The sequence below is a fragment of the Lissotriton vulgaris genome, chromosome 3_1 (genome assembly GCF_964263255.1).
Source record: "Lissotriton vulgaris chromosome 3_1, aLisVul1.2, whole genome shotgun sequence".
Taxonomy (NCBI): Eukaryota; Metazoa; Chordata; class Amphibia; order Caudata; family Salamandridae; genus Lissotriton; species Lissotriton vulgaris.
This window is the reverse complement of record NC_141689.1, coordinates 145,375,496-145,400,273: the sequence shown is the minus strand read 5'-3', so window position 1 is coordinate 145,400,273 and position 24,778 is coordinate 145,375,496. Positions and strand designations below refer to the sequence as shown.

Sequence of the window (24,778 nt, the reverse complement as noted above, 5' to 3'; positions counted from 1 at the left end):
AACATGGGAGTTTCTGTTTTAACTCTTCTATATTTCCCATCAATTTTGGCTTATTATAATTACCTTTAAATTTCCCTTTATTCTGATCAGCATTTTTATTTCCTAGAGTTGCTATTTGTTGCTCAGCTACTTTCACCTGTGCCCACATTGCTTTTTCTTTAAGCTTCTTTTGTTTAGCATCTATCTCATCACTACAGTATTTTGCTTTTCTCAAAATGTCATCAACAGTGTGTGATTGCCAACCAACTATTCCAGTTCTTATCATTTCACTAATTTCAGGTCTCAAGCCATATACAAATCTGTACATAAAATGGCTCATATCCTTTTCACTCAGATGCTCATAACCACGGTATTGTTTAAATACCAGCAGTAATCTTTCATAGAATGAATGTACTGATTCTTTTGCCCCCTTGGATTGTTCTATCTATTTTAACCCAATCTATTTCTTTTGGGGGAATCTTGTTTTTCAAAAACACAATCACCTGTTCGTATTTTCTCATCACGTCTGATGAACGAGCACCTGTTACTTTATCTCGTTGAGGTTCTTCTCTAGGCCAATCTACAGCAGTTTTACATTCTGTCCAAAGATCTGATGGGACAATTATGTCAAATAATCCATCCAGGTCTACCCACAAAACTTTTGAAACTTTCACAAATCTTTCTACCTGTCGATACCATTCTACAGGTTTTTCTCTTAATCGGGGAAAATCATTTGTGAACAGTAAAATGTCCTGTCTTGTCCATGGGACATGCACAAACCCTCCTCCTGCTATTTATCTCATTGGGAATTCATTTAACACTTTTTCTTTTTCTCTGACAGGAAAAGCTAAACTTGTTCTGTCTTCATCTCTTTTCTTAGTCCATTTTGCTCTCCATTTACTTAATTCACCCCATTTTCTCAAAATCACAATTAAATCTTTTATATGTGTAATTCTTCCTGAGGTATTCATATTTTTGATGTCTTTTTCAGAGAAATCCACCCTATAATTTTTCTGCAAATTCTTCTGTTTACTTAAATCTACTTCTAATTCAAAAGCCATGTCTTCTAATTGATCATATCTGGTTTTCGTTTTCCATATTATACTTTTGCAAATAAACAATAATTCATCATCCTGATATGCCTTCAAACTGTTAGTTCCAATTGTACCAATTATTAACTCTTCCAAATCTGCTTTCAATTTTCCAACATCAAGTAATTTACATACTGGGGTTTGTGTTAAGTCTATTTTATTCAAACTCTTTTCTGGAGTACCTGAATCAGAATCTGCACCAGATGGGGTTTTGCATGATGAACTTTGATTAAAAGTTAAGTCAGGCATCATCATTTACTCTCAATGAATTTCAGATAAATCTGAATAAAATTTTTCAGTCACTTTCTGTATTTCTGAATTTAATGGAACTGTTAAAGCTGATTGTGTAATTTCTTTTTGATCAAATACTGGAAGAACAGGTCCAATCGTTACAGGCACTGCTACTGCTTCCATGCTTTTAGTTAACTGTTGTATTAATTCATTCGCAGAACGAATGCATTCTGAAGTATTTGGTAATGGTAATCCCTCATACCTTTCTGTTCTGATTTCACTTCTTGGGGTTTCATTTCTCTGAACTGGAGTTTCAGTAAAATTACTATTTCCTGGTGATATACTTGAATTTCTTCCTGTTTCTACTCTTTCGGGAGTTTTATTTTTAATCAGATTTGTTTCAGGCGATGTCTCATTAAGTATCTCTCTTGGTGGGGCACTTGGAGAAGTCCATGAATAAACTGGTTGATAAGGAGGCGGTTTCTTAGTATAGATTTCCTCTAATACCGCATCTTCAGAATCACTCTCTTCTCTGATAATATTTCTCTTTTTGGCATGCTTCTTTTCAGTTACCTCATCAACTAATCTCACTGGGTATAAGCCATCACACATATCTGCACTTCTCAATCGACGCATTCTATCCTGATGTGTTTCCCTATCTAATCTTTTTGGAATACCTCTACTTTCTCGTTCCATTTCATGCATTTCATCTTCCCATTCAACTAGGGCTTAAATTGAGTAGGTCTAGGCCTTGGTACAAGATTCATCATTCTTTCTCTTAAGTTTCTCAAAACCGCTATGTTAAATGATACGTCGTCTGGCCATGCTAATACACCATCATTCACTGTATACTTCATCCAATTCTCAATCCAAAGACAAGTATGATAACCATATTCACCTAACATATAAGCTGCAGGTGTTTTGTACTTACGAATTAATTTTCCACCTCGCGTTGCAATTTTCTTGTCAGGTTTAATTTTATTTTTCAATTTCTGAAACCATGAAAGTTTCTTTTTTTCTTTCATGTAATAATAATCCATGTTTTTAAACAATTTCCTTTACTTCGGAAAAGATCGTAACAACTTATGTAGCACGGAAGTTGTTATTCCGCAACACCAACCAATCCGTGCGTGAAACTCACCAACAAGCCAATCAGGTTAAGCTTCATCACTATTCTGCTCAACCAATAGAATTACTGTTTTTCGGGTTAAGCCAATCAGCTGCAAGCTTGCCTAGTCACATGAGCCAATATGTGCGCGAATTCTGTGACGTATGTTAGCCAATCACAGCGCGGTACTGGTGACGTATGCTACCGCTGCAGCTCCTCTGTCTCTCGCTCCACTCCTTACACTGACCCCTCCTTTCCAAAAAAAAGATTTTTTCACAGCGCCATATTTGCAAAACGTTCGATGAAATTCAGCTAATAACTCCACAAAAACAAACCATTTGTCTGTTTCGCTAAAATAAAGTGATAGTTTTCTCAAGCACTCAAGTATTCTTTTGCGTGAAATAGACGACGCTATTTTCACAGAATATATAAATTCATCGATAAAGTAAGGCTACTTTACCCTTCTAGCAGGTAATAACGAACTCGTTTCTCTCCAAATGCACATACAGAGATTTTTACACCTCCTTAGAGATAATTTAGAGCTTCACTCGATCATATATTACAAATTCATTTACACACATTTATACGGAAAAATCCCTAACCATGCATACATAATTCTTTAGTAGGACTCTAACCCACCAATAGAAATCCTCATTCACCAGTAAGAAGGACAATGCTTTCTTACCCTTCACTCAAGCTTCGATAAATTCTACTACTCTTTTCACAGTGAGTTTTAAAACAGGACACCAGTCCCTATACTCTAAAGTTATAATTTCATAGACAATCCTCACTACACATTCTATCTTACACACCTAAAATCCCTAAACTTGTGCTGTACGACCACAACACTAGTGATATACAACAATACCACTATTGTGAAACAGAACAAATGCACTGTGTAACTTCACTTGTCACACTACTCATATTATGCCGGCACGACTAGGAATTCTCACACTGCTGGAAAAAACCTTTTTTAACTACATATAACAACCAAACAAACTTAACATGTTTTAGACATATAATCCTATGTAATTACCATGTAACATGTCAGTTACCATAGTAACCGAACTCTGCTACCAAGTTACTGATCCAGTGCTCCAAATGAAAAACTGTCTCACAAACACTATCCGTCACCTTAATACTCACCATCAATTAATATATACATATTCAGGCCCATAACACCAATGAGACAATTTTTGAGCAACTGAATCAAGTGATTTGATTATTAAACTATTCACAAAATATTTACACTAAGATATACAACTGCAGTTTTATTCTTCATCATTATGAAAAACTGCAGAGAGGTCCTGCTCCCCCTCTATCTTGATGTAATGAATTTGGCAATTTCGAACGGCGTCTTCCCTGCAACCTGGAAGCTGGCCATTGTCAAGCCTTTATTGAAAAAGCCCACCTTGGACCCTAAACATTTTTTCTTCCCATATCCCTCCTACCTGCCCCCGCCAAGATGCTTGAGGCCCACCTCAATCACCATCTCAGCGCCTTCCTAGACAACGCCAGCCTGCTAGACCCCTCTCAGCATGGCTTCAGGAAGGCGCACAGTACCGAGTCAGCCCTGACAGTGGTGGTCAATAACATCCGCGCTAAGGTCGACAGTGGTCAGTCTACCATTCTTATCCTGCTCGACCTTACAGCCGCTTTTGACACCTTGTCCCCCTCCATCTTGGCTATGCGTCGCGGTGAGATGGGAGTGGAAGGACCTGCCTTGGGTCTCCTGACATCTTTCCTCAACCAGCATGCTCAAAAGGTCAAACTGGGTGACTTCCTCCCCTCTGCCAAGCCTTTGCATTGTGGGGTCCCACAGGGCTCATCCCTGAGCCCCACACTTTTTAACATATGTGGCCCCACTTGTAAGACTTGTCAGATCTTATGGACTGGAAGCCCTGTCGTACGCTGACGACACTCAGATAATGGTATCCCTATCTCATTCTGTGGAGTCCACAGCCTTAAATTTTAAGAACTGTAAGGAAGCCGTGGCAGGTTGGATGACCTCGAATTTCCTCAAACTTAATGGGGAAAAAACTGAGGTCCTCCTCTTTGGGGGCAAACAAGATCTTTGGTCGGAGGACTGGTGGCCTCTTGCCCTCGGAACATGCCCCAATCCGACCCTTGTTGCCCGGAATTTGGGGGTCATTATTGACACCACACTCGCTTTTGACAAGCAAGTCAACAGGACCGTCTCCACCTGCTGTGGGGTACTGAGGATCCTTAGGAAACTCGTACACGACCTCTCCCCTGACGCCCGGAAACTGGTCTCAGTGGCCCTCATTTCCCCCCGCTTGGACTACTGCAATGCCCTCTATCTTGGCATAAGCAAAAAGTTAATCCATTGCCTCCAAATTGTCCAAAACGCTGCTGCCAGGTTTGTAGTGGATGCCCCCAGACGTGTTTCTGCCTCGTGGATCAGAAAAAACCTCCACTGGCTGCCTGTGCAGGCCAGGATTAATTTTAAGGTCCTAGTCCTTACCTACCGTGCCTTACACGGCCTGGGTGCTGAGGACATCGGGTCCCTCGTTTCCTTCTACACCCCGGGCAGGGCCCTGCGATCGGCCCATAAAAACCTTTTGACTATTCCTCGATTCGTCTAGGCTAGGTGGGGAGGGAGAGCCTTCTTCTCCCTTGCCCCTAAACTGTGGAACATGCTTCCAGCTAACCTGAAGGGCCCGCCATCTCTTGACCTCTTTCGAAAAAATTTAAAAACCTGGCTTTTCACAGAGTCCTACCTATAATTCGCCTCTCTCAGTAACTTCTGACCACTCAGCTCTTTCCATCGTATGCGCCTTGATGCCTCCCGGTTAAGTAGCGCCATACAAATTCCCTATACATTCATTCATTCATTATGATTTATAACCATTTATTACCTAAGTAAAACCACTTACGGCGAATGGATCAACTGATGGAAACTAGACCATGAATAAACAAGACCAGCTTGTCACTTCAAATCTAATTTTTATTAAGTTTATTATCATAGAGAAAGAGCTTTTAGCATTTTAAAATCTTTATTTCATAAGCAAATAAGAAAGCAGCATTTTAATAAAGAAATGAAATTAAAACTGACATTCAGAAGTGAGCTCAGAAGCATGAATTATTAGCATGAATAACTGTTTCAATTCCCAAAGTCTATTTCATTGTCTATCCCTCACTTCACCTAAAAGGGAAGAAATCAAATAAAGTCTGCTGTCCTTACATGCGCCAAAAGTCCAACAGCATCTCTCGTCTCTCAGGAATCGGCAAGTAAGAGTTTTTTCCTTGCTCATAATGTCAGTCTTTATACCTTTTTCTCTAGCTAAACTATCTACATTTTACATTCCTCAAAGAGAATCCAGGCTCCTCATTGGCTGTCCTGTGTCAGGACATGATAAAAATTATTGAACCATCCGACTCACGACCAAGTCCAGGCTTCATACAAGCCCTATTCTTTTTACATTTCCACGTTACTTTCTGCTTCCTTAGATTTGTTACATTTTCCTTCCTCGAGCTTCGAGCAAAAGCTTCCTAACCTTGGCAGACATAACAAATATTGTCCTTGGCTGTCTTTCCATGAGCAGATGAACGTGCTCAACACGACCAAAGTTTTGTAATTCATGATGACTTTGCAAGCAGAATCTTTACTCTGCACATGGGCAAGAAATCACTCTGGTCAAGCTTTCACGTCTGCAGCTCCGTCAGCCATTTCTCTCTGTGCCAACTTTAGGCCTCACTTTGGAAACTATTATTAAACAAACACAATACATCAATTAATTAAAGAATTGAGACCCATTCTGTTACCCTCCCCCTTTGCTAATTAACCCTGTTAATTATGTTACCTAGCAAAGCACGAATAGGCAGCATTATATTTACTTCTCCTTTTCGAAAATCAGGAACTCCATGAGCATTTATCACACAAGAGACATAACATAAGCACATAAAATAAGCACATGCCATTAATTTAACTGCCCCATTTAATACTGACAAAGACAATAGACAAGATTAGTTTATTATTTTTCTTTTGCGGTTGCAACATAAAGCACATTAGTTTTACCCTCATGTAATGATGTATGTGTTCTTTAGACTAGGTTGATTAATAATTTCACCACAAACTTATTAGACTATTACTTTGTTAGGAGAGATTAACTTCACAAGTTTGAACAACATTTTGTTCTTTACCTTGCTCCATCAGTATGGAGGGACTCACCTAAACTATCAGCACAAAACGTGTGCTACAGCGGTCGGCCGTTAGAAGGACACTGATTGGGTCCTATTCAAAGTGGGATGGTCAATTGGAAAAACAACATAGTTAATCCATTAATATTGTTAAGGTGGGCAAAAGAGGCTCCAGTTATTGTTAATAGCTGCGTGCAGCCATCCAGTTAGTAATGAGGCAAAGTGTAGGCGGAGCGGTGCCGTGGCTGCGATCACGGTGAAGCATAACACACCAGCGCACAATCCAGGGACACGGCTGAGGAGTCAGGGGGTCCACGGGGTGCAGAGTGCTGGGGCTGTGCGTTTAGTATGCGCACAAACCAACACGTCCGGGCCATGCCAGGTAGCAAAGCCACAGAAACGGAGGCTCACAGTTTGCGATTACCTGGAAACAGGCGGTGCCTTCAAGTAAACTCACAAGCGTGCATTGCACGAGCTTCAGATACACTTACCCCGCCGCCAACCCCAGGATGGTACCGGGAGGAATGGCGGCGGGGGTACTAGTAAGACGTGATTTGCGGGCTGGGCATCACGTGTGTGGGTACGTCCAAGAAATCGAGGACGGTCCATCCGGGGCGTTTGTACGTAGTGATGTGGCGGCCATTTTTAAATGTGCAAGTTAGTTGAAAGATGTTGACGAGTCCTATATGTCACGGCTAATATCCCGTTGAATGTAAGATACTGATATTAATGGCATGTAAAGTTAAGTAATTTCTCACAATTTACAACTTATAGAAATAATCAACACCAATGGGACGTCCATACTAAAAGGCGTCTAGTAATCCTGTATGACTGGGGTTGAAATCCAGTGCATATAAAACGCGGTTGATGACTATATGTAAATTCTATGATGGTGTCTACATTGGTTATGATTCATCACTATCAATAGGATATCCATAGTGATGGAAACTCTCATTGGAGGGTGAGCAAGGCAAAGGACGTGGTGCCTGTATAGTCATATATTGTAATGTAGTAATTCCCAAGGGGTAGTATGGGATGTGTGGTATATATTGTGTCACCCTAATGTTGTCCAAGTGTAGAGGTGACAGTTAAATAATGAAGTAAAATACAGACTGCCTGTACAGCACAGTTAACCTATAGAACACAGTTAATTGACAGACTGGTGGCCCTGCAATTGTAATAGTGAGGTCAGGAAAGTCATTGTAGGATCTAGATTCCCACCAAGGTTCTTGTAACAACAACCCATGATCATCGTTTTGGACTCTATTTCATATGCTGGTGGGTTAATCTGTAATTAGTGTAGCAAACCTAGTGGGATGTCATCATTCAAGCCAGTCAAATGGGTGGACAATCTGTGTATCCATCTCTGCTCAATCCTGAACAATGCGGTCTGGGAGATTGTTTGGAAGGATTCCAATATTGTCCAGCTTAAGTCATCCGAGCTATGTGTATTTTCTTTGTAATGGGTGTACATCCTAGTGGTTACTCTCTGACAGCGTATGTTGCTTCTATGCTCACTGCTTCTAGCCTTTATTGGTCGCTTATTTATGCCTATGTATTTCATTCCACATGGGCATATGAGCATGTAGATACATTGTTTAGTGTTGAAGTTGGTGTGTCTCTTCTGTGTCCACTTAAAGTCAGGTTGCAGTGTTATTTCCTTGGTGGCAGTCGTAAGGGGGCATATCACACAGGACCCACAGGGGTAGTGTCCCGTCGCTGGTGGGAAACTCCATAAGGTCCTCTGGGTGTCAGGGCTAACTTTTCTAGGTCTAGTGTGTACTAAAGCATCTCTTAAGTTGCGAGTTCGCTTGTATGCAAAACTTGGTCTAGGTAGTTGTAGGTCCCCCGTATTTAGAAGGCCAGTGTTTCAGAATTATCTTTTTAACCCGTGCTAAGTCTGGGGTGAAGGATGTTACGCATGTGAGGTTGTCAATGGATGGTTTAGGATGGGTTATGAGTAGAGATTCCCTGGGGTTATTCCTGGCCCTCTTCATGGAGTCCCTGATTTGTCTCTCTGGGTATCCTCTAGCTCTGAGGTTAAAAGCCAAAGTGTCTGCTTCTGTTTTGTAATCGTCAATTCTTGTACAATTACGCCTTATTCGTAAAAATTGGCTGACTAGTAAGTTGTCTCTTAAAGTATTAGGGTGATGGCTGGTGTATAGAAGGAGACTGTTTCGGTCAGTGGGTTTTTTGTACAGTGTAGGAAGGTGGATATCTGACTACACGGTTATCCCAAATGTTGGCCTAGTGTTTAGCATGTTTTTGAATTAGTAGGCCTGGGATCCTGCTATTCAGGGCCCCAGGCTATTTGCTCTCCCTTTAAAATGGACTCCATGTACTTTAGGTACATACATGATTGGGTATTGGGTCACCTTTGTGAGCCCCTGTATAGTGTACCATAGGTACCCAGGGCATAGGTGCATCCAAGGCCTACCAGGGGCTGCATCATGTATTATGCCACCCCTGGCTGGCCATCCAAACTGACACCACAGGCTGATCACTCAGCTTGGGTAAGGTGGTGTAATCACCCCTTACTTAGACATAGTTAACTTATAGCTGTTCTATGATATAGCCATACCATATACTCTTAAGTGCATTATAATCCTCGCGCTTAATGCTAACTTTGGTTTGGATTTATCAAAACATGTTGTGTAAGGTGTCAAGCACTTTGGAATACTACCCCCTCGCCAATTATGGCGGCAAGGGTAGCATTCCACCCTTCTAGAGGGAGAAGACATGTTGGTTACTTCTATACCCGGTTAAATCACAAAATGGATGCTCCTGCCACAGACACGAGTCTGACCACTGAAGAAGTGTCCTGATCATTACTGACTTCTGAGACACAAAACATGTTGATCACAAGAGAGTAGAACCCCTACCATTAAAAACCTAATGACTAGGTTTGGGTACTCTCATCACTATTATATTTAGGCAGTTTACCTCCATAATAAAGTGTGTTCAGGACTAACTAACCTATTTTAATTTCACTACCCCTACTACACTCTTTTGGCCTCTCACCCCCACTGCACCCACCGGCAGGAACAAAAGATCCCCGATAAAGAGCCCCGGTTCCGGGTGCCCGTCAGGTATTGCAGCGCCGACCTGACGAAGGGCAGGCTCAAATGATGAAGCATGACACCTAGCTTGCTGGGTGTGTGTGAGACCTAGTTCCAACAAGAAGAACTCCTTCTCTTTTACGCAAACATTGGTGATGTTTTCTGGATTTAACTACCAGACTGTGTACAGTACCCACTTGATCTCACTCAATCAGAGGAACTTTGTACTTTTTTCTTATTATTACAGTCTTCCGGGCCTGTGCACTGGACCTCTTTAAACTAGCCCTCAGTCCCCCTCTTTGTCTTTACATATAGGGCTCACACACTGTCTACTGGGTATGTCACCCACGTGTGGAACGGTTCGAGTGCGCCCCCCCCAGATAAACTCCTTTGATGTCCACCAGCACTCACTGGCCACACAGAGTGACAACATATTGCATGAGTGGTGCCCAGCCATGACCCATAAAGCACCAGTAGACCAAAGGGAGTTGACGATGCCTGTATGACAATGAAGCAGTGGTTACATTGTTAAAAAATAAGTGCGAGGGCTCTTGTCAGGAGGCAGCTTGCACCAGCCTATTCCTCCTATTAGCTCCGCTAAAATTGAACCAACTACTAATCATGAAAGTGGGGAGAGGATGTGGGATATGTGCGCCTTGACGCCCACTGGGCTAAGTTGCGCGGTTACAAATCACATTTCATTCATTCATTCATTCATATTGGCCAGCGCTGCCGACTTCGGAGCTCAGAACCAGGTTTGAGTCTCGGCTTTGGCTCAACATCCTGGGATTCTAGGCAAATCACTTAATCTCCTCGTGCCTAAATGAAATCCTTAACTGGTTCTCATGAAAAACACTGGTGTTGATGATTAAATGCCGGTGCTGAGCACCGAAACCTACTGGCTCAAATTAAGCACAGCAATGAGGCCATGTCCAAGAGTGGCACACTCTGCTGGAAAAGAGACTCCTATGGGCCCTAAATTTGAATGTGTATTGCGCTGCTCAACAAGTGAGAGTGGCGGGCCCAAAACTACTAGGTAGGATCTCTGTCCGCACATGCTGTCCAGTTGGGGGATCATACTTGGAGGCTTCAGAGCTGTGACGTTTCCCCCCGTGATCCTTATGAATCCCCACCGTGCCTGCCAGGAATCCCATGCAGTGAAGAAGATGCTGGCCCTGTTGGTGCTCGCCTGCATATCGTGGCCCTTTCCTAAAGCTCGCATGAGTTCTCATGAGCAGAGCCTGATTACTGGCCGTAGCAGCGCTCAAGGCTGTGGGGATGGCAACTATATGTCCCCCGACTAACTGGTGCCTGAGAGAGGCCCACCCTGCTTGTCAGAGACCCACTTAGACTCCTGGGGCCCTGTGACATCAGAGGTGAGAGTGGTGGACACAAAAGCCACATTTAGTGGTAAAAGCCTTGCCATCAGTCTGGGTGTCAAATTACTATTCCAACTCCAGAGAGGGCAATAGTAGGGAAAGTGTTGGATAGCGTAGGGGTAAAAATTACTATTCCCACTCCAGAGAGGGCAACAGTAGGGAAAGTATTGGATAGCGTAGGTGTAAACATTACTATTCCAACTCCAGAGAGGGCAACAGTAGGGAAAGTGTTGGATAGCGTAGGTGTAAAAATTACTATTCCCACTCCAGAGAGTGCAACAGTAGGGAAAGTGTTGGATAGCGTAGTGGTAAAAATTACTATTCCAACTCAAGAGAGTGCAACAGTAGGGAAAGTGTTGGATAGCGTAGGGGTAAACATTACTATTCCATTTCCAGGGAGTGCAACAGTAGGGAAAGTGTTGGATAGTGTAGGGGTAAAAATTACTATTCCAACTCCAGAGAGTGCAACAGTAGGGATAGTGTTGGATAGCGTAGGGGTAAAAATTACTATTCCCACTCCAGAGAGGGCAACAGTAGGGAAAGTGTTGGGAAGCATAGAAGTAAAAAATAACATACTTATAAATAAATTAATATTTTAAAATATTTTAAAAAACTATTATTAAATAAATATAAACTATTTACAAATACCAATACATCATTCTTAAAAACATAATTACCAATAAATAATTAAGTAAAAATAAATTAATAATAAATACCAATTATTAATAATTAATTACCAATTATTTATTAATTAACAATATTATAATTAACACAAACAATTAATTAAAATACATTATTACTTAATTACATTTAAATTACTTCCCACCTTATTCCCCTTAAACCCATAACCCGCAACAGAACATAATTATCAATTAATTAATTGCAACCCTGTGGGCATCCTGGCACTGGAAAGATAGCAAAGAGGAAAGAGAGAAGTGTTAGAAAATGTGAAGGGCAATCTACAGAAGAAAGAACACTGTTACTAAAAGACAGGATTTTCAGACTTTCCGAAGAGCCAGGTCTTAACTCTTTTATGGAACAACGTCAGACTCTGAACACTCATGTTTTTCAGGGGAAGACGGTTCCAGAGGCGGGCTGCTGCCACACTAAAAGCTCTCCCCCCCAGGGTAACCTTCTTTGTCCTGGGGATCCTGTACAGGCTGACAGAAGAGGAACGGAGAGTACGTGTAGGTACCATTGGAACCTATCCCTTGTCTATGAAGTGCCCTGAACACTATACACAGAGATTTGAACAGGACCCTCTGAGCTACTGGGAGCCAGTGTAACTCCGCCAGTGCTTGTGTCGTCAAGGAGCGGCGTGCTCGGTCCAGAGCTAACTTAGCTGCTACTGCCTGGTTACTCTGTAGTCTGGCAATCAGGTATCCAGGGGATTCCGGAAGCAGGGTGTTACAGTAGTCCAGGAGGCTCAGTATGATACTTCTGACTACCGCAGTTTGAGCCTGTGCTGACAATGATGGAGCAAGGTGGTGAAACAAAATTTTGTGTACCCCTTGCAAAATCACACTTCCATAACTATAACTTGAACTAATGGATTGATGTGTGTAATTAATCAACTTAGAATAAGAAATGCACCTACACGAATACACGGGGGAATGAACTTTGTTTATGTTGCAATCTTAATTAACTAATTATGTGATTTTGTCGTGTCTTAAACTAATAAGCAGCTTTGAAAAAATTGGAATGCAGCATGAATGTGCTTTTTCTGTACTTATTTTGTAGCAAAACATGGGAATAGGTGAGTACATTATGCCTAAATGTTGCTTATCTGCTAGGTAATTACTAATAGGGAAAACCGTAGTAAGGGGGGAGGTAAAGGTTACATTTCTAAAATTAACTTTCATTTGTGTTTGTTTCTATGATAATTCCCATTCTGGCCTGTGAGGTCTAGAAAAAGATGGCTGACTTCTTGAACTGTGAATAGAAAATGAACTGAGCATGCGCAAGCCCAAGTCCGAGTTTGAATGCGAGCTGCTTGTGCCTGGAGTGAATGCAAGTTCAAAGTCGATGTAGACTGGAAGTCTAAATGGCTACCAAAAAGGATGACAATGGTTTTGAACGTGAGAAAGTTTTGGGAAAGTTACCAACTGAGAACAGGACAAGGCCGGACATGGCCCAAACAATGACCCATTTAAAATCTAGCTGACGGAAGCGGAATGAATATTGTAATGAGGAGGTGATGCTCATCCAGCCCAAAATTGTCCAATCAGAACTTGAATTTATGCTGGAAGTTACTTTTTTAGATAGATAGAGCTAGTGAAAAAGGTATAAAAAGTGCTGGTTTTAGTGAAGAAAAAACTCCTTTTCGATTTCCTCCAGAGATGCTGTCCGTATACTGATTTTCCTGAGATGTAAGACTTTGAATAATTGTTCTATTTCTTCTGAATGAGATCTGAACTTTAGGTGAGGTTATTAGTTAGGGAAGTTAGGAGAAAGGATGAATTTTGGGAACTATCTGTCATTTGCTAAAATACTTGCATTTCTGAAATCTAAATAAATGTCTATTTCTGAATTTCCTAAAATAAATTAAATTAACTGTTTTGAAATAAATCTTTATTTTCTTTTAATGTCATTTTCGTATAAATAAATAAATAAAGTGAATGAATCTTTTAGACATGTTAAAATTTGCTTTTAATAAAAATTAGATAAATGGAGAATTAAGCTGGTCTTGAGTTTTCCTACGCCTAATGTTTACTAGCAGATCCCTCAACCACAGTGGCGGCATGTCTAAATAAATGTTTTGTTAATGAAAACCATGGTAAACTCATTTAAACTGCAGGTGTACATAGTATAAATATTCAGTTATAATTTTAGACATCCCGCTATGATACAGCAGCTCTCTTTTGAATCTCACTGATCCATGAAGTAGGGTGTAAGTATTATGTGAGTGACTCGCGGTGTCTTGGGCCCCACAGTCGAGTATATGTATGAATTTGTACTTCAAGGAAAGGTGTCATGGTTTTAGAAATTATTTCAGGAGAACCGCTTAAATAGCAACAGCTGCAGTTCTTTCCAAAGTCCTCGGATGCGAGTGTAACAGCCTCCCACCAGTTTATTGACATGGGATTCCAGGTTTAGTTTCTCATTAAAACTGGCGCCCAGGTTGCGTATGGTGTTCACTGGTGTCAGCATACAATCCGAGGTTATAGGCCAGAAGTCAGCTGGCAAGGCTCGAGGAATCCCCCCCACCTTCAGCCATTTCACCAGTCTGGCCAATTGGTGTATTTTGCTATACTTTCAACATGGTGTTCGGTGTCTACATTCTTGCCATCTCCTTCTCTTTTGTCTTTTATGGAGAAGATGTGTTCTCTCTTGTAATTTAAAGAGGAGATCTGTTGTCCTTTCTTTATTCTCTTTCCTTTTATGTGCATTTCTTCCATTCCTGCTTTATCCTTTTTGTCTTTAAAATTCCTTCCATTCCTGCTTTATACTTTATGTGCTTAAAACTGTACTCCATAATTTACCTCCATTCTCTTTTTTCATTATTACTCGTTTCTCAGTTCTTTTATCACCTCTAGTATTTAACGGTGATGTTTCTCCTTTCAATTGATGGTTTCTTTTTCTTCATTTCTTGCTTTCCTGGTTGCTACTCTATCTTTAATTGTTCATTGTTATTTATATGTTTCAATCTGATACATCCTTTTAATACTGTTGTAAAAAAGGGAGATTTGGAGTGTCTTCCCTGCATCCTTCTCTGCCTCTGACTTGTCCCTGTACAATGTTCACATATTGTGATGCTTTAGAATGTTTCCTGGCTCCCTGAAGTCAGTTGACGCCTGAGGCTGAGCGGGTAGGAACCTTCTCCTGATGGGGTTCATTTTATTATTTGATCTTTACATGGAATAAACCTGATAATATACCACTCAGACTGAATACCTTGATTCAGTAACCATCCCTACAAGAGGCCTTTGAGCAATTTGGAGTAATTAAGTGGCTCCTCTGACCTCCTTTGGGCCTCCACTCTGCCCGTCTAAGAATCCCATGAGGAGAAGGAAACATTGCCCCGTTTAGGACTGCACCATAGCTACAAGGCAAGAGATGAGATCTAACACTGGACCAGCTCAGCCATACACTTGGCTTGCACTGACCTATTTTACGGACCATGGATTGCCACATTCCTTACACAAAATTCTCGAGCCAGGCCCCAGGGCAGAGCGACTCTTCATAGGCATGGTCTGCTTAGAGGCTAAGCGAGATATAGCCCGATTGTGGAGGCAGCCTGCGCCTCCCTTGTTATCTGCTTGGCACACTGGTATTGATTGGTGTGCACAGCAGGAGAAGCCCATATATGATGCCAGTGGATGTCCCCAAAAACATGAGAAAATGTGGGGGGAATAATGGGCTTATTACGGTTGATCTTTGAAAGTGGATTGGCTCCTGAGTTAGCCGGTATCTATGTGATTGCTGATCGGAACAGCCATATTTTCTGCCTTTTTAACAATTGTAACGTTAGGATGATGCTTACAGTTTCTATAAACTCAATAAAGTTGGTTACAAAAAAAAGATAAGCACAAGATGATCCACATCACAGCAGACTACTCACATGACACAGCAATAAAACATTCCTGGCCCTGATACCGTGAGTTCAACATCATAATGTGAAATATGGTCATCTCTTATCGTTTTTTAAGGCTAACAGATGGATTTGTAAACCGGGGCATATACTAGTTTAATAACATAGGTTCTAGCATATGACATCCAGGGACTATCCAAGCCTCTGTCACAAAATAAACAATCACAAATAATTGATTGGTTAAGAAATCCTTGAGGGTTGAACGAGATAGCAATCCACAACACTAATGGGGCAACTCTGATGAAGTCCTCGATGTAGGAAATACCCAGTTTCCCATGGCTTAAATAATTGAAAGTGTGATGGGGCAATGAATGTAGGCACCTACAAAATCTATTCTTTTCTACTTGAAAAGTCGAAGCTTTAGAAAACCACCAAAGCCCAGACTCAAGCATTTAGCTATTGGTAAACAGTGAAGTTTGCAGATTTCCAGCATCCGTTCTATAGGTTTCCCGACCCAAGGATAGTGATAGAATCAACAGGGTGCCCATAGTTTGGATATGTTTTAAATGTCTGTAGGAATGTGAGATCTGCTTTCATAGTCACCCAAATTTTTGCTGGAGTTCTACTGTTTTTCTGACTACTCCGACTGGGATCCTGCTAATCAGGCCCCCAGTCACTGTGCTTCCTCCCTAAATTGGTTATGGTGAGTACCTTGGTACATTCCTATTTGGCTACAGGGGCACCCTTGTGAGTCCCTAGTATATGGTACTCAGGTACCTGGGGCATGGGTACCCCAGGGCTCCACTATAGGGTTGCAGCATGTTTTATGCCACCCACGAGGACCCTCCAAACTACGACCACATGCCTGCCATTGCAGCCTGTGTGAGTTGGTGCATGTACCTCTCATGAAAGATATGTTTCCTTATATCTTACATCACTGCACTTGAAACCATTACAGCCATTACAATATAGAGAGGTCATGTGTCATAACACGATGACCATTTCTAAACTGGCTGGAACGAACCATGTTTAGTAGCAAACATGTTGGAATCATACCCCAACACTGTATCCGGTGTTGGAGGTATGATTCCATCCATGGTAGGGCCCCTCTGGGAAGCCCTCTATGCCCCGGGACCGATCTTACAGAGCCTGACAGCAACATAGGGCTGCTGCTGACCATACCCACGATTCTGCCCTTCTGTTGCTGGGCCGAGCCCAGGCAGGAGAAGGTAGGACAATAGGTTTCCTGTCACAGGGAGGTGTAACCACCTCCCAGACAGGTTTTAGTGTATTAGGCCGGGGTGGGGACACTTGCCAGTACTGCATAGTCTGCTGGAAGAGCACATTTGGTGCCCTACCTGCATACGTCAGTTCAAACCAGCTCAAGGAGCCACTGGCTCCCGCTCTGGCATGAAACTGGACAAAGGACATGGGAGTATCCTCCCCACTGTCCAGCCCCTCCTCTAGAGGGACCACTGAATCATTCCAACCCTCTCCTGAGGGTACTTAAGGGCATATCTGTGGGTGCGACCCTTGATTCCTCGTTGGATTCGATTCAGCTCCAACTCCCCTTCATCTTTGACCATATGGACATCCTGGCTGAGTCGTGCTGACCGTGCCAGACTGATTGCATCGTCCTTTGTTTGGGGACCGAGACTGCAACGGAGCACACTTTCTTTGCTCCTGACCTCGACGTCCTGCAAACCCACTGTGCAATCAGTGTCCATGCCCCATACAGGTTCAGTCCTGGGCATGTGGACATCTACAGACATCCAAAGGAGAGTCACTCCCCTACATCCGCAGCAATGCAACACGATCGACTGGTCTGCCGAACCTGTGCTCCAATGGACTCCAAAAGGCTCAGCAACACAGTTGGCGGTTCTACATTCCCTCTTGGCCTGAGCTGTCCTCTCATCGAGTTGAGGCCAGCATCCCTCGTTGAACACCCTGCAACTGAACCCCTGTGCATTGAGTCTCTGCATCGCCTCCTCACACCGTAATTGCATCAGACACACCATGTCAACGGAGTCGGCCACATTGAAAGGTTCTGTGACAAGTCTATCCCGCTATAACTGACCCATGCCGACGGGGTTGGTTGGATGAACAGATTCTATTTTCTTAGCATCAAGTTGGCTCGGGCAGAGCTACCGATTCAGTGTACCTCTACTTGAAGCCTCTTCATCAACTGACCTGTTTCCTTGCTCTCGAGTGGCCTTCGTCTTCAGAGCTTCCTGGACGCCCCGGAGTGGCATAGACTCTGTCACCTGTGCTTTCAGGTACTTTTCAACACGAACCCGTGCCTGGTGACCACCAGACTCTTTCATCCTTCTGCAGCAGGGGTCTCCTCCTGCAGTCCTTGATTGTGCTCAACAGTGGTTGTAGGTATCCTGATTCTGAGGGTGTCCACGAGTGGGGTGGCTCCTCAACCTTCTGTCTTCCACTGGGTATCTTCGGGGTCCCCTGGGAAGGGCCTTTCCTCTGCAAGACTGCAACCGCAACATACCCTGAGAGTATTGAGTATGCGGTTGTGTATCCTCTTGTCATACGACTATCGTGGGGTACCTAGACTCTCACCTGGGCTGGTATCTTGGGTCCCCGACTCGCTATACCTTCTGGGTCCAGTCTCTACTGTCATGGTTTGCCTCCACTATTTTTGTATATAATTTGGTCTTCCCCTGGGGACCATTGTGTATTAGTGTTTCTTACTGTTCTATTTTGAAGTATTGTGTACATTGTCAGTATATCTCCGGGTAGGAGATATTGTATAGTGCTAGTGCACTTAGAGAGCCTTTCTAAGGTTGTCTAAACCACTAAAATCACCATAAGGGTCACCTTACATAAGTGAGCATCATATACTAAGCCAAGCCTCCTACAATGTCTCAATGTGATATTGGGCCACCAAGAGGACGATGTCAAAGAGGCAACCCCCAAACAAGGAAAATCTGGTATGATATCCAATCTGTTGTCACCTAAATGGAGAGTTCGCATGCTGGAACTACGTGGGCCACAAGATATTAGCTTTGACTTAAAAAAATTGATTCTGAGATCGAAGGTAGAAATGAACTTGGCAAAATATGTCACTTAATTTTTTTAGAGCATTGGAAGTGTGGGCCAGAAGCACCACATCATCTGCATAACGGAGAACAGTGATAGGCTTACTATGAACCATGGGCACATCAAAACCCCTACTCACCGGGTAGGGCAACATTTGTTTAAATATAGGATTAACAAAAGCAGACCACAGATGCATCCTTGTCGGACACCTTATTGTAAAGGAATGGAATCTGTTTGTTCTCCTTCTAAACCAAATCTCACCTTCGTAGAGACATTACAGTGCAAATCTACAGAAAATAATCTAAAACAGAGCCAAGGCCCAATTCATTTTGGACCTGTTGACCCAGTCAAATGGACTGGATGAGTCCATAAAATCTAAATATAATGGACAACATCGGACACTTGTGTATTTTCTACCAATAAATTGAGTTTACAAAATTGTTTCTGAGTGCCTAGGTTCTCACTAAAGCCATATTGGCAGCATCTTAAAATCCTAACATTTTCCCAATCAAGAACGTTATAAAAATGTCTGCCTAAATTTAGAGTCAATCAAAGAAATTGTCCTATTTCATTAGGGTTCCTGTCTATTGCTCTTCTTAAAAATTGGAACAATTATAGATCTAGACCAAGAAGGCTGTAACACAATTAAACTACAATGTTAAAAACATTTCTTAAGAATAGGGCCCATAGGTCCAAGTTATTCTTTAAGTAGTCAATAGGAGCCTAATCATGGTCTGAAGTCTTTCCAAATTTCTGACAAATTCCTAATAACGCTTCATCATAATTAAAAAGGAATTTTGGACTATTTGATGTGCAAAAAAGTATGCTTTGAGCAAGGGCTTTAGTGTTAGTAATCTCATAAATGGACTGAAAATGGAAGACACATTGGTCCTCAGTAGTTAGGGTACATGTTTCAGATAAAAATATCTTGCTAGCCCCTATCGAATGGATGGTCTGCCAGAACAGCTTGGAAACTGAGAAGCAATTACTAGGCAATTCAAGTTCATACAAGTGCGCTCTGATTTCCCTAGCATTAATAGCAAGTTTGTAAAGTGCAAGACAAGATTCAGTTCAGTTCAGTTCCGTTCAGTTCAAAAGTAAAGTTTATTTAAACCATTTGGTCTTTAAACCACAGCACATACATTATCATTTTAAAAATTCTACGCATTACAAAGTCATTTTCTTAAGCAATAAAATCATATTATCCTTAAAACTTCATTCCTACCAATTTTAAAACGACAAATTTCATTTTAAATTCAAGGCGTCTCGCTTCTCTTAAGCCTCTATTAGACCAGGGAACCTATATAGACACTACATATATTTCCCACTGGCTATCGCAATATTTAAATGTTCCATATCAGCGAGAAGCTCCCATGCTTGTGAACGCGCCCTTACATCATACTTTAAAAAAATCGGACGAAGTAGTAATTTATGTAAATGTACAAATTGCAGACAGTCCAATAAAATGTGTAAAATGTCACATTTCATCCCTATCTTGCACATACATGTGCCATTTTGTTGCATTAGGCCAGATTTTACTGCACTATTTATTACGGCCTGGTTAATAACGATTCTTATCCTTAGTACTTCCATTCTTAACCAACGATTCGGTAATGTGTCTGGGTAAGGATAGCATATATTTTTTTCCCAGCTGTTACTCATAAATTTGACAGTCTTTCTTACTCAAATACTCTCTGTCAGTTGCTCGCACAATTCTGTACCCTGCATTTTAAGTACACTATTTGTTACATTGATTTCCATTGTCTTCGGATCTATTTCCACATTTAAGTGGTCACAAATGGTATGAAGTTTGCATCTTGTGGCTTTAGCCCACTTTCGCTCACTGGATTGAATCTCTTTCATGCACCATTGAGACACCTTTGTGACCTCCCCAAGACCCAAATGATTCCAAAATCTGAGTAGACTTAATTGCACCTGAATGTTCCACGCAGTCATGCCTAGTTCCAATCTAATTGCCTGGATCATTGCTGAACTAGGGAGAGACAGTAAAGATTTTAAGCCTTTCCCTTCATCCTTATCCCAGGAGCTTTTACCATCAATATTTAAGATTTCTGAACCATATTGGAGTTGCAAGGGAATCATTGCTTTGTAGGCTGTTAATAGAGGTTTATGGGACTTGTCACCATAACTGTGATCAAATCTTTTCTGCCCACATACCGCTAAGTTTGCTTTTACTTTCTGTGCCTCCAGGTGCATGCCCCACTTCAAGGAATTTGTAAACCATATCCCGAGGTATTTGTATTCATTTACGATGTCTGGTTTAATTTGGCCCAAGTACCAATTAAACTTCAAATTTCTCTTCCCGAAACACAACATTTTTGTTTTGTCCATGTTTACTGTAAGTCGTTTTGCCGTACAGTATTCACTGAATATATTCAGCTTTCTTTGTAGACCCACCTCGATTTGGTCCAATATTACTAAATCGTCGGCATACAGCAAACAGGACAAATGCTTTCCATTTACCTTTGGGCTTGCACCTCTGGCAGACCCCAAAATAAGGGGCAAATCTGCTAGGAATATTGCATAAAGAAGCGTAGCCAAAACACAGCATTGCCTCAATTCATTATTTAACGCTATTGCAGATGTTAGTTCACCAGAAGTATCTTGAATTACCTGCGCCCAATTTTGGCTATGCAACTCCTGAATTACCAACAAAAGATCTGCAGGGACCTCATAGTTTCTTAAGGCCTCCCACAAACACTCCCTATCCACCAGATCAAAAGCTGCACGAAAGTCCACGAAGCAGCAATATAACTTGCCCTGCTACTCCATGGACTTCCGCGCCACAGCCCACAGAGCAAAGCAGTGATCGACAGTAGAATGTCCTTCCTTAAAACCTCCCTGCTCTATTGGGACTATCGACCGCTGCTCCACCCACTCCTTTAATCTACCAAGGATTATTCTTGAGAATACCTTTTCTCGATTGTCCAATAAATTGATTAGTCTATAGTTCCTTAGATCCTTCCTTTCACCTTTTTATGTAAGGGTCAGATTATGGCCCCTCTCCAAGACTTTGGGATACAGCCTGTGTCTAAAATGGCAACAAACATATGAGATAAAAAACCTGCCCACCAATCTATTTGAGTTTTAATTAGGATGGCGGGGATATTGTCGGGGCCTCCTGCATGTGATAAATTCAACTTCTTGATTGTTTCTTTTACTTTTTCTACATTGAAAGCTGGCTTTAGCGCTTCTACACACGTTGTCTAACTTGGTTTTCCCTTACTTATTTCCGGGATCCTACTGGCTTTATATAAGTCACCTAGATAATTTACCCATGCCGCCTCTTCCACAACACAGCTCATATTTCCCGGGGTCCTCCCTGCGGCATCCTGTATCAACCTCCAGAACCCTTTTATATTTTTGTTTTCTATTGTCTCTAGTAGGTTTACCCAACATTTTTCTTTAAAAATCCTTTCCTGCTTCCTTACCAATGATTTATATTCTTTCTTCAACTTGAGTAGGATCTCTAAAGTCCCATAATCATAACATATCCTCTGCCATCGCTCTATTTTCTGGATGGCCCTTTTTTTACTCTGACATGCTAGGTTTAGCCACCTGGGCCTTACATTGGTATAATGAGGATTTACCTTAACCTCTTTCTTATCTTTTAGATACACTCTAAGACATTGCACCGCCTGAGCTATTTTATCCACGTCCCATGCTACCTGGTGGCCTTCAGCGCTATCCTTCTTTAAATTTTGTTGAAAGAGTACTAATTCCTCAACGTATTCTTCCGTCAATTTTGTAGTCAAGCGCTTTGAATATTCCACATTTTGGGCAATTACTCTTTCACATGGACTTGTTGGCCCCCTTAAATATTCACGGTGCAGAGCGTTATGATCACTGTCCCTGCGCTTAATTACCGGGAACTTTTTTATCATTCCATAGTTCCAGGCCTGAATAAAAGTTTAATCTATAGGGCACTGTTGATTTCCTACTCTAAACGTCTGTGTAGCTGGTTTGTCTGTGTCCTTCCTACCAGTAAGGTATATTAATCCCATAGAACCCAGAAACTTCCCTAATACTTCATCCTGATTAGTGGATAAACACGCGGGAAATTTTGCTGATCCTATATTATAAGAGATCAGGATTTCCTCAAACCAGTGATCTAATTTTCCATAGTTTAATTTATAGTTAAAGTCACCCATTATCACCATTGTGTCCTTCCCATACACATAATTTAATTTAGTCATATCCTTTGTGAAGAGCCCCATTTCTGTATCATATTCTTTTTGTGTACCCCATTGGATATAGAGAAAAACCAAAGGGGATGATGGACGGAGCGATGACAATACAAACACTCACCCCCAGTCAACTGATCTGGGTTTAATCCATCACCGTTCTTTAGCTCACTCCACCACCCCGGTTCAGACATGGCCATACGCAAATCAGTCTGACCCTGTGCCTCATGGGAACAGTGCAGCCCGAACTTCCAAGCCATGTCTTCCCTGGACCGGAATCAAGCTTTCCAGGACCGGTTTCTGGCATTACAGCCGTCTTCAGCCGGGCTTGCTTGAATTGTCAACCATCACCCCCTTTGGTTTTTCTTTTCCCCATTGGATATATACATTTATTAGAATAAAATGGTCACCATTTCGTTCAATACATGGGTAAGATGCCTTACAAACCAACAACCAGTTACACAATGTGCTACTTAACTTAGCCTCTTTCACTAGGCTGGTTGAGGTGAGAGTCATAATCCTACCCGATGGGCGTCCAAATACTTTCATTTTGCTGGCTGGTTTGTGGATTTGAAGAAACCCTTCGACTACTGGGGTGTTGCCGCATAGCTATGTCTCCTGCAAGCAGATGATATCAACATACTTTGCCACATGGTTTAAACTATCCACCTTTGTTTGACCTCCCAACCCGTTTATATTCCATGAAATTAATCTCAGGATATGCGGCAACTCTGTGTCCTAATCGATTTCACTAAGACACCCTGACTCCTTCAGACCCCATGAACTTGAACTTAGGCTACTATTAACCAGACACCCAATGCCCCAATTTGTATAGGCCTCCAAATTCTCTACTGCTATGGTATTGTTTGCTTTCTCCTCGCGCCCCCCCCTGCTACCAACTGACCCAGTCAAATGCACTGGATAAGTCCAGAAAATCTAACTATAATGGACAACATCTGACACTTGTGTATTTTCTACCAATAAATTGAGGTTACAAAATTGTTTCTGAGTGCCTAGGTTCTCACTAAAGCCATATTAGCAGCATCTTAAAATCTTAACATTTGCTCAATCATGAATGTTATAAAAATGTCCGCCTAAAATTAGAGTCAATTAAAGATATTGTCTTATTTCATTAGGGTTCCTGTCTATTGCTCTTCTTAGAAATTGGAACAGTTACAGATGTAGACCAAGAAGGCGGTAACACAGTTAAACTACAATGTTAAAAACATTGATTAAGAATAGGGCCCATAGGTCCAAGTTATTCTTAAACTAGTCAATAGGAGCCTAATCATGGCCTGAAGCCTTTCAAAATTTCTGACAAATTCCTAATAACACTTCATCATAAATAAAAAACAATTTTGGACTATTTAATGTGCAAAAAAGTATGCTTTGAGCAAGTGCTTTAGTGTTAGTAATCTCTAAGCGTGAGCGCAAAATCCGTTCCGCTCGCGGATTTTGCGGATTTTCGGTAAATCCGCAATCCGCGAACTCCCGCGAATTTACCGAAAATCCACAAGTTCGCGAGCGGCGGATCCGGGGGGCAAAAGTTCAAGCCTTCAAGCTTGAAGTTGTTGTAACTATTTTAGGATGGCGTCGGTCACAAAACATTCATACATTGCACTGTGAGTCGCTGTTAGGAAGGGACGCCCCTAACACCCCTCTTCCTAATGGCGACTCGCTAACCCATTTTGTGATTCGCTAATAGTTTGCCAAATTTCAAAATTGGGTTTTGTACATAGGAAAATGCTCTTGTTTTGTCGTAAACACTCCAATTCTGTAATTTAGTGGCAGGATTAGGAGGGTCTCTGTTAGACCTAACACCTCTCGCCCCTAAACGTTTTGCCTTCTTCCCTCGGCTTTTGACTGAATTTATCTTTGTTAGCCTTAGGACTCTGTGCACTTTACCACTGGTAACCAGTGCTAAAGTGCAGGTGCTCTCTCCTTTAAACATGACAGAATTGGTTTACACCTGTTTAGCAT

General features: G+C 41.8%; 1 protein-coding gene across 2 annotated transcripts in view; it reads right to left on the bottom strand.

The window, feature by feature from the left end:
- LOC147726113 (CMRF35-like molecule 9) overlaps positions 1-24,778 on the bottom strand; it is a 245,911-nt gene that overhangs the window by 211,538 nt on the left and 9,595 nt on the right. The window lies entirely within an intron of this gene.